This window comes from Oncorhynchus tshawytscha, linkage group LG09 (genome assembly GCF_018296145.1).
Source record: "Oncorhynchus tshawytscha isolate Ot180627B linkage group LG09, Otsh_v2.0, whole genome shotgun sequence".
Classification (NCBI taxonomy): domain Eukaryota; kingdom Metazoa; phylum Chordata; class Actinopteri; order Salmoniformes; family Salmonidae; genus Oncorhynchus; species Oncorhynchus tshawytscha.
Window position 1 is genome coordinate 53808615 of NC_056437.1, and position 9188 is coordinate 53817802.

Genomic DNA, 9188 nt, shown 5'->3' on the forward strand with positions numbered 1-9188 from the left:
ATGAGATAAAATTATCAGTTTTAGAATAAGTCTATAACGATTTGAGACTCACCACCTGGAGTAACAACATTATCATTTTTAAAAAATATATTAATTTTTTTACATTGGATGAAAGTAGAGACTCAGAGCTACAACATGGTATATCATACACTGTATTTGAGGAACAATGGGAAAGTAATTCTGCTTTGAAAGTTGATAAATGACATTTGTGTTGAGAAAGCTCATCCTGTACACTCATCCAGCATCGTTCACACCCTCTTAAGCTTTAGCCCCATCTATCTCCTTGCTTTCAGAGCACACACACTTGACGCTCTGGTCGTTGATTGGTTTACCTCTGGATAACTTGAAAACAGCCTAACCAACTCTGCAGGCAACAATTTCATTATGCTTTTTAGCCAACGTTTACTGACACCGGACAAATTCAACTGGTGTTGTACACTTTAGCTTAAGACATGTAGCTAGCTACCTAGGTAAACAATGAACATCGCTAGGTAAACAACATGTGAGAGCACACACACATCACGTTAGCTAACGGGCCAGCCAGCTAACGCTAGCTAATATACACTTTAGCTTGAAATAAAACCACTGTCAAAATTAGAAACGTGTAATATCTGAAAATGTAGATAGCTAGACCATCTTACCTGTATACATAATCATGCATGTTGGACGCGTCACCCTGTCACGGATCCATGACACAAAATGCCCTTAGTTTGAAGACATAATCCTGAAGCAGGTGTTGTCCCAGCTCTTTAGCTATCATACTCTAATTCCACTGATTTCAAAACTCGATCCTCCAGAAAGTGGAGAGCAACACTTATGCAGCTACATTTTTTTTAAAGCCACGTTCGACATGATAGCCAACAGACTGACCGACGCAAGTATGTCCAGCCCACACATTATCTCAGCCAATCATGGCTAGTGGGAAGGTTGCGGTCTTTTTATGTGGCTTAACCAACAAGGCTCGTAATTGAACAATTTTATTTGTATTTAAAGATGGTATACAAGTTTAAGGCACATGAAAGTTCATGTTCAATAAAGCATTTCTGCCAACAACAAACAACATTTTGATAATGTTCTGACACCATTAACACTGTCATAACATAGGCAGAAGGGGAATCTCCCCCTTGCTCTTCAGTATTGGTAAAGGAATGTCCTTGTCTACAGAAGACCTGCTGCCAAAACTACCATCCAAAAGTTAATATTGGAACAATGCTGCTAATATAGGAATGTTAAGAATATTCTTTAGGTCCCTGCTGACCAAGGTCATATTACTTTTCATTTGGCGAGGTCATTAAAAACTGTATGAACCAAATACTAACTTAGGAAGGAAACCCCCTCATGCTGTCAAGTTTCCATCCAATACGTTGTCTGAGATATGAAAATGAATAAAACTATTTTTGTTAAGATAGGAATTTGATTTTAGGAGTCATAAGAGAACTTCTAATCATATACTTAGCACATTAAGTAGCCACGCCCCAAATGAGGTCAGAGAGCTCGTCAGCGTGATGGAACCGCCCTTTCTGACCAGAGTGCTTAAAAGGACTCGCTAAGAATTAATATATCAGACCAAAAGATGTGAGACCACGGTCCACACGTTGAAATGGTTAGAAACTCAAACTCTCAACACGAGTTGAAGAAAATGAACTTAACAGACCAATCAAAATGTAAATCTTAATTGGCACATTTAAAAACTGTCCTTCTGTGAAGCGCAGTCGGGAACTAGTTCAGTACGATGGCAAGGTCGATAAACCAGGAGGATTCGCCATCATCATTTAAATCTCCAGTTTAAACAAAATCTTTGTCCCTTCTGTTGTTTCAATTCAAATCAGCATTGAAAAAAAAGGAGCAAGTTTACGTTTGTTCCACCTAAATGAGTCTGACCACAAGTCAGAGATCATGATGATGGCACACCAAATGTGTTTGATGGATTGTGGGAAAAGAGCAGGAATAGGCTTTTTTAGGCTACAGTCCAAGCTAAGTCTTCCAATGTTGCAACTGCTGTCGGCATCCAAAGATTATCCAACTTGAATAAACGCTTGGAGGTAAGGACGACTGCAGTGGTGTAGTCTACGGCGATACGGCTATCAGTTATTATTGATATCTACGAAGCGCATTGATGTGAATCACACTGCCGCTCTCATTTAGCTATTTGCGCATTACGGATTGTGGTTGTTGTGGATGGCTGGTCACAAATCTAAATGTGTATTTGGACCTAATAATGGTTGAAATAAAAGAAGTTTAAGCTGCCGAGCAATCATTGTTTTTGAAACCAGTGGACAGCCAGTGGGGGGGAAAAAAATTCTTGCAACAGCTGCATAGTGCGGAGCCAAGACTACAAAAAAAGTGGGACTTTTATTGATCAATCTAATTCACACTGATAAAAAAAAAAACACAAGCCTAATGGACACATGTTCAAACTTGCACACTTTTGATATATATATATATATATATATATATACACACACACACATATACACACTTAAATATATATACACACACAGGTTTTTATTTTTTACATCACAACTATGAAATAACATAAGGAATCATGTAGTAACCAAATAATGTGTTAAACCAATCAAAATATATTTTAGTTTTGAGATTCTTAAAATAGCCACCCGTTGCACACTCTCGGCATTCTCTCAACCAGCTTCACAAGGAATGCTTTTCCAAAAATCTTGAAGGAGTACCCACATATGCAGAGCACTTGCTGGCTGCTTTTCCTTCACTCTGCAGTCCAACTCATCCAAAAACCATCTCAATTTGGTTGAGGTCGGGGATTGTGGAGTCCAGGTCATCCGATGCAGCACTCAATCACTCTCCTTGGTAAAATAGCCCTTACACAGCCTGGAGGTGTGTTGGGCCACTGTCCTGTTGGGGGAAAAAATGATAGTGGGACTAAGCCCAAACCAGATGGGATGGCTTATCGCTGCAGAAAGCTATGGTAGCCATGCTGGTTAAGTGTACCTTGAATTCTAAATAAATCACTGACAGTGTCACCAGAAAAGCACCCCCACGCCATAACACATCCATGCTCTACAATGGGAAATACACATGCAGAGATCACCAGCACCACGTCTCACAAAGACACAGGGGTTGGAACCTAAAATCTCAACTTTGGACTCAAGTCTAAAGGAAAAATTTCCACAGGTCTAATGTCCATTGCTCATGTTTCTTGGCCCAAGCAAGTCTTCTTATTGGTGTCCTTTAGTAGCGGCTTCTTTGCAGCAATTTGACCATGAAGGCCTGATTCACACAGTCTCCACTGAACAGTTGATGTTGAGATGTGTCTGTTACTTGAACTCTGTGAAGCATTTATTTGGGCTGCAATTTATGAGGCCGGTAACTAATGAACTTATCTTCTGCTAAAGAGGTAACACTGGATCTTCCTTTCCTGTGGCGGTCATCATTTAGAGCCAGTTTCATCATAGCACTTGATGGTTTTAGCGACTGCACTTGAAGAAACTTTCAAAGTTATTGAAATGTTCCACATTGTCAGACCTTCATGTCTTAAAGTAATGATGGACTGTCATTTCTCTTTGCTTATTTGAGCTGTTCTTGCCATAATATGGACTTGGTCTTTTACCAAATAGGGCTATCTTCTATTTACACCCCCCTGACCTTGTCACAACCGATTGACTCAAACAAATTAAGAAATAAATTCCACAAATTAACAAGGCACACCTGTTAATTGAAATGCATTCCAGGTGACTACCTCACTACCTGGTTGAGAGAATGCCAAGAGCGTGCAAAGCTGTCATTAAGGCAAAGGGTGGCAACTTTGAAGAATCTCAAATATATTTTGATTTATTTAACACTTTTTTTTAGTTACTACATAATTCCATGTGTTATTTCATCATTTTGATGTCTTCACTATTATTCTACAATGTAGAAAATAGTCAAAATAAAAGAAAAACCCTTGAATGAGTAGGTGTTCTAAAAATGTTGACAGGTAGATAGAGAGTGTGAGTGAGTAAATATATATCCTTTGATTCGTGAGGAATATAACTTATGCCTCATGAGCTTAGTTCAACTGTCACTCCATGAAAACTCAAAATATAATCTTGTTTTACACCAATGTTTGTAAACATTGTAAATCTAAACAAACACTGTATAGCCTCATAACATGGTTAAAACAACTATTTGTATATAATGGAGGGTCAGTCCTTGCAGCCATAGCTCTGTCTATTAATCTGGGAGTGGTTACATTTCTCCAGGCCTATTCCTCAGCTTTTTACCAAGAGGCGGGGCGACCGTTTTGTTATTGTTTCACCTGTGGATTTACCCTTTAAAAAACAGTTGCATATTATCAAGATATCAAAGTGCCACCAACAAAAAGGTAAACAATAGGCCTATAGCAAATGCACTTTTCAGTAGTGCTCAAAGCATGCCATTCCATGAGCGCAGCATTTATTTTTCAACTCAAATTAATGAGCCCAATCAGTCCTCCATGACAACAAATAAACAACAAAGTACGACTGGCTAATAAGTCCTTCGTTTTGGGGTCATGCTCATGTAACAGTATAGACTTTACGTCCGTCCCCTCGCCCCGACCTGGGCGCGAACCAGGGACGCTCTGCACACATCAACAGTCACCTTCTAGGCATCGCTCCACAAAAGCACAGCAAGGGGAACCACTACTTCAAGGTCTCAGAGCAAGTGACGTCACCGATTGAAACGCCACTAGTGCGCACCCCCGCTAACTAGCTAGCCATTTCACATCAGTTACACTCACCCCCCTTTTGACCTCCTTTTCCGCAGCAACCAGTGATCCGGGTCAACAGCATCAATGTAACAGTATAGACTTTACGTCCATCCCCTCCCCCCGACCTGGGCGCAAACCAGGGACGCTCTGCACACGTCAACAGTCACCCACAAACATCATTAACCCATCTCTCCACAAAAGCCTCTGGCCTTGCAGAGCAACGGGAACCACTACTTCAAGGTCTCAGAGCAAGTGACGTCACCGATTGAAACGCCACTAGCGCGCACCACCACTAACTAGCTAGCCATTTCACATCGGTTACACTCAGGTAAAACAATTTAGCTAACCTATACTTCCACATTTCTATTCTTGAAGATCAAAGGGCATTTAATTTATTGGAATGACTGGAATTCTGAAATATCTTTACATTAAAAACCAGTCTCATTTAATCATATTATTATATGTAGTACAACGCAATGGGTTAGAAGCCTACATAACCAACCCGTTAAGTAAAACGTAACATCCATATGGCCAGCTATGTAAACTTCAACATTGATTTATCCTGCAACACACATTGTTGTCTTCTAATGCCTCTTAAGGGGAAAGTAATCTACAAGTAACTGAATGTAATCAGATTACGTTTTTGAGATATGTAATTTTTTGGATTACCCTTACTGATTACATTTAGAAAGTAACCTACCCAACCCTGCTAATGACGACAACTTTATTTCTCAACTCCTATTACTGAGCCAATTACACTCACTGGAGTACCTAACATAGGCTTTGAAAACGCACACAATAATAGGCTACCAGAGCAGCAAGTGCCATTGACTGAAAATCTTTCTTGACATGAAAATTAATTTCACCAACACATGACTAACCAACTAAACAGCTGCTCTCAGCAAAAAATGTGTTTGGAATTAACAGCCTACTTGCTAGAAAGGTAAGCGTTTACACTTGCTCCAATTATGTGGGAAATCCATCTACCAAATCTATTCATTTTAAAATGTTGATTACTTCTCCTTTCCATTATCATCCACCTGACGATAAGACAAGATGTGAACAATTATGTGTGTGGGAGGGTGGGGGGGGAGGGGGTCCCTGGCAAAGAGAAGGTTGAAGACCCCTGTTCTCGCTAGCTAAATATGAAGGGTCGCAGTGGTGCAACCTATTGGCTGCGACTGGGAATTGCATCAAGTTAAACAGGAGAAAGTGATTATTACATCATATAAACTAAAGTATGTACATGAAGCGTGTAAGCTTTGTGTGGCTAATAAAATCACCAATGGGCTCAGGGATCGACATGGCGATAAAATGCTCTACTGAGACGCATAATTTTTACACTGACAAGAAGGGCGTCAAACTAAAGAAGAGAGCACAGGGGTCACACTACCTTATAGCTGAATAATTGCACAATAAAATATATCCTAACGTTATGAGGTAACGTTACGGGATGTATGGCTGTAACTAGCTAGATCATGCACGATAGCTGCCAAATACAACAAGATGCAATCAAATCACACATTCGACGACATGTTACCTTAATCAGACATGGGAGTTTTCCAAACTAGATCATATCCATTCAGTTCGACTTTGCTGGAATTCTGAGCTCTATGGCTTCTAATCCGTCTTCACAGGAAATATTCCTCGTGCAACGCTGAATTTCTTAGCTCTATAGCTTCTAATCCGTCTTCACAGGAAATATTCCTCGTGCAGCGCTGAATGATTTGCTGCATTCCCCGTTGGAAAAGTATTGATGTAGCTTGCTAGCTCGTGCGCTATTATTCCCTTGCTCACGTGACGTAGCTAGCTACAGTTTGTGTATGGTGCTGTCAAATGTTAAAAGAAGCCAACAGGATGCAGTCAAGTTAGCTATTTTTGCTAGCAATCTACTTAACTCAGACAGTAAGCAAAAACTAACATGAATTCGTTAGCTATAAATTCTAAATGGACAGCAGAATTGACATAACCAGCATTCTATGATGCAGTACAGTAGAAAACTAATTGACATTACATAATATCCAAACTAGCTGGCGAGTTACAGTTAACGTTACAGTAGTTACAGATTAAAACGTTAGCTGGTGCTGCACATTAGCAAACTGAGGGCGGCTAGTTCGACACTTCGCGGTAAACGCCCCTCTAAAGACAGACAGGACTACCGTTATACTCTAAAAAGCTGTCAAAAACACGGCTGCTGGCCTCTGTTATTTGAGAATTATCTGTTAATTGAATGATTAGAATATTCCGCCCTGAAACATAGTTGTATGGAATTGATTAGAATGTATAAAATCATAATCAGCATCGAACAGCCTCTCAAGCCAATGTAGAAATAAAGTATCAAGTAAACAAGCTAACTTGCAAATAGAAAAACACTTTTAAAGTGTATTCGATTACTGGTAACATTGCCTCTCTTTATCAAGTTACGCCAAACTCGTACATGCAACGTTAGCTAATTTCGCTAGCTGTAACCAATGGTAGCGACGTTAGCTAGCTAACGTTAGGTAGCTACTACCTTTCAAAGCGTGGACTTTGTTAACGTTTGTCAATAATGACTAGTTATTATAACTCATGATTGAGTTAAAACATATCTGATGTTACTTACGAATGACAACACATTGCTAGCCAATAAGTACGAAAACAGAGTCCTAGCTAGCTATAGCCACTCAACTTCCAACGCAAAGAAACTTTGTAGACGACGTCCTTGAGGCGCGCTCCAGGTGACACTGCAGTATGTGAAGCGAGCTATTCTAAAACACAAACTAACAACGTTATATAGAGACATAAATTCGGTACAATTGTGTAAACTTCAAAAGCACGGCACACTGTGACTAACACGAATCATTTCAATGGCGCAACAAAGTCCGTATAAAATGTACATAGGGGCGAAGGGACCTATGTGAAGCAAGCCACAATAAGGATTAGTCACAATAGTGGCGTTTGCGGTTCGCCTTCAAATTAAAAGGTCCTTCATTGAACGTGATGCAAGCGGATACAAATAGTGCAATCACGCCATATTTTGACTAAATAATGCTTAACAAGGTTGGAATATTATAGAAATACAACTAAAAAGCAATAAAACATTTTTTTTTTTTTTTTTTTAGTAGTAAAAAAAGTTTAACTCACACTGTGAATGTATAAGACTTCAGAATTGTATTGGGAGCATACTTATATTTTACTGTACGGCCTTACCTATGGATTGTGGATCTATGAAATTGAGTATCTGCCTATATAGTGACACCCACAGAACACAACTATGTAGAGTTTAGACAAATATTAGCATCTAACTCTTATTTCAGAACTCTGAAACCACTGTGAAATGAGCCACATTAGCTTAGCAGTCAACTTACTATGTGTATTGAACATTAATATTGCAATGTCAATACGCACAGTAGACTGGATAGTGAGGTGATTACCCACAGTTAAAGTTCCACTATAAGAGCTACCCTACTGGGCACACCATGTCATTTTCACATGAATAATTGGGTAATATTTGGTTGAGACATTAATCAATGACATTACAACCTATATTCACCAACTTGAATTTCCAATGTGTTATCACTATGCCTTTAAGCATCTAAAAGTTAAAATGGGAATAGAATACAAATACAATGTCAGATATTTAGTTTATTTATACAACAGAAGAATGTGTTATCACTGTGCTTTGTCTAATATCTTAACCAAATTACCTGGATTGCAGTTTAGATTACATTAAAAAGACATGATGCAGGTGATTACATAAGAAAATGAGGCTATGGATGTGTTACTTATTTTAAGGTTGAATGTTACATTAGTTTGTAAGATAACTTTAGGCTATTTACTGTTATTACAAAATTAATATTGAATTCTGTTTGGTTGACAACACAACCAAATATCAAAATTGAAAATCGATGTATCTACTGCTTGGATAGTTCTATCTGAGCTACTGGTTTAATCCCATTCTTTAACTTTTATTTTTGGTTAAGTTGGAGATAACATATCATTTGTTAACTTGTCAACAAGTTCATTGGCTAAATGTATGTTATTTCAAAAGTGATATATTCATTGTGTTTGGTTGTCAAAGCAACCAAATGTCAACATTTGAAGGAGATCTCTCTTCTGCTTGGATAGTTCCATTATATGCCACATCACCGTCTCAACCAAAAATCTAAGTTAAAGAATAGGACTAAATCAAATATAAAATATATGCACTTTAAATCAAGTGTAATTTGTTTTATTCCTATTCTTTAACTTAGATTTTTGATGCAGATTTGAATCCATCACATCAATTACTAATTTGTAGACAAACTGGCATTAAAGCCAAACTATACTGAACAAAAATATGAATGCAACATTTTTAATGATTTTACTGAGTTACAGTTCATATAAGGATCCACCCCTTTTTTTCAATTTTCACCTAAAATGACATACCCAAATGTAACTGCCTGTAGCTCAGGACCTGAAGCAAGGATATGCAAATTCTTCATACCATTTGAAAGGAAACACTTTG

General features: G+C 38.5%; 1 protein-coding gene across 3 annotated transcripts in view; it reads right to left on the reverse strand.

Moving 5' to 3' along the window:
* The window catches only part of LOC112258127 (glucocorticoid receptor-like), an 84435-nt gene extending 76832 nt beyond the window's left edge, over positions 1–7603 (reverse strand). For all 3 annotated transcript variants that reach the window (XM_024432262.2, XM_024432260.2, XM_024432261.2), the window contains exon 1: positions 6243–7603. The gene's annotated coding sequence lies outside the window, so the exon portion shown is untranslated. The remainder of the gene's footprint in view (positions 1–6242) is intronic.
* Positions 7604–9188: the final 1585 nt, after the last annotated feature.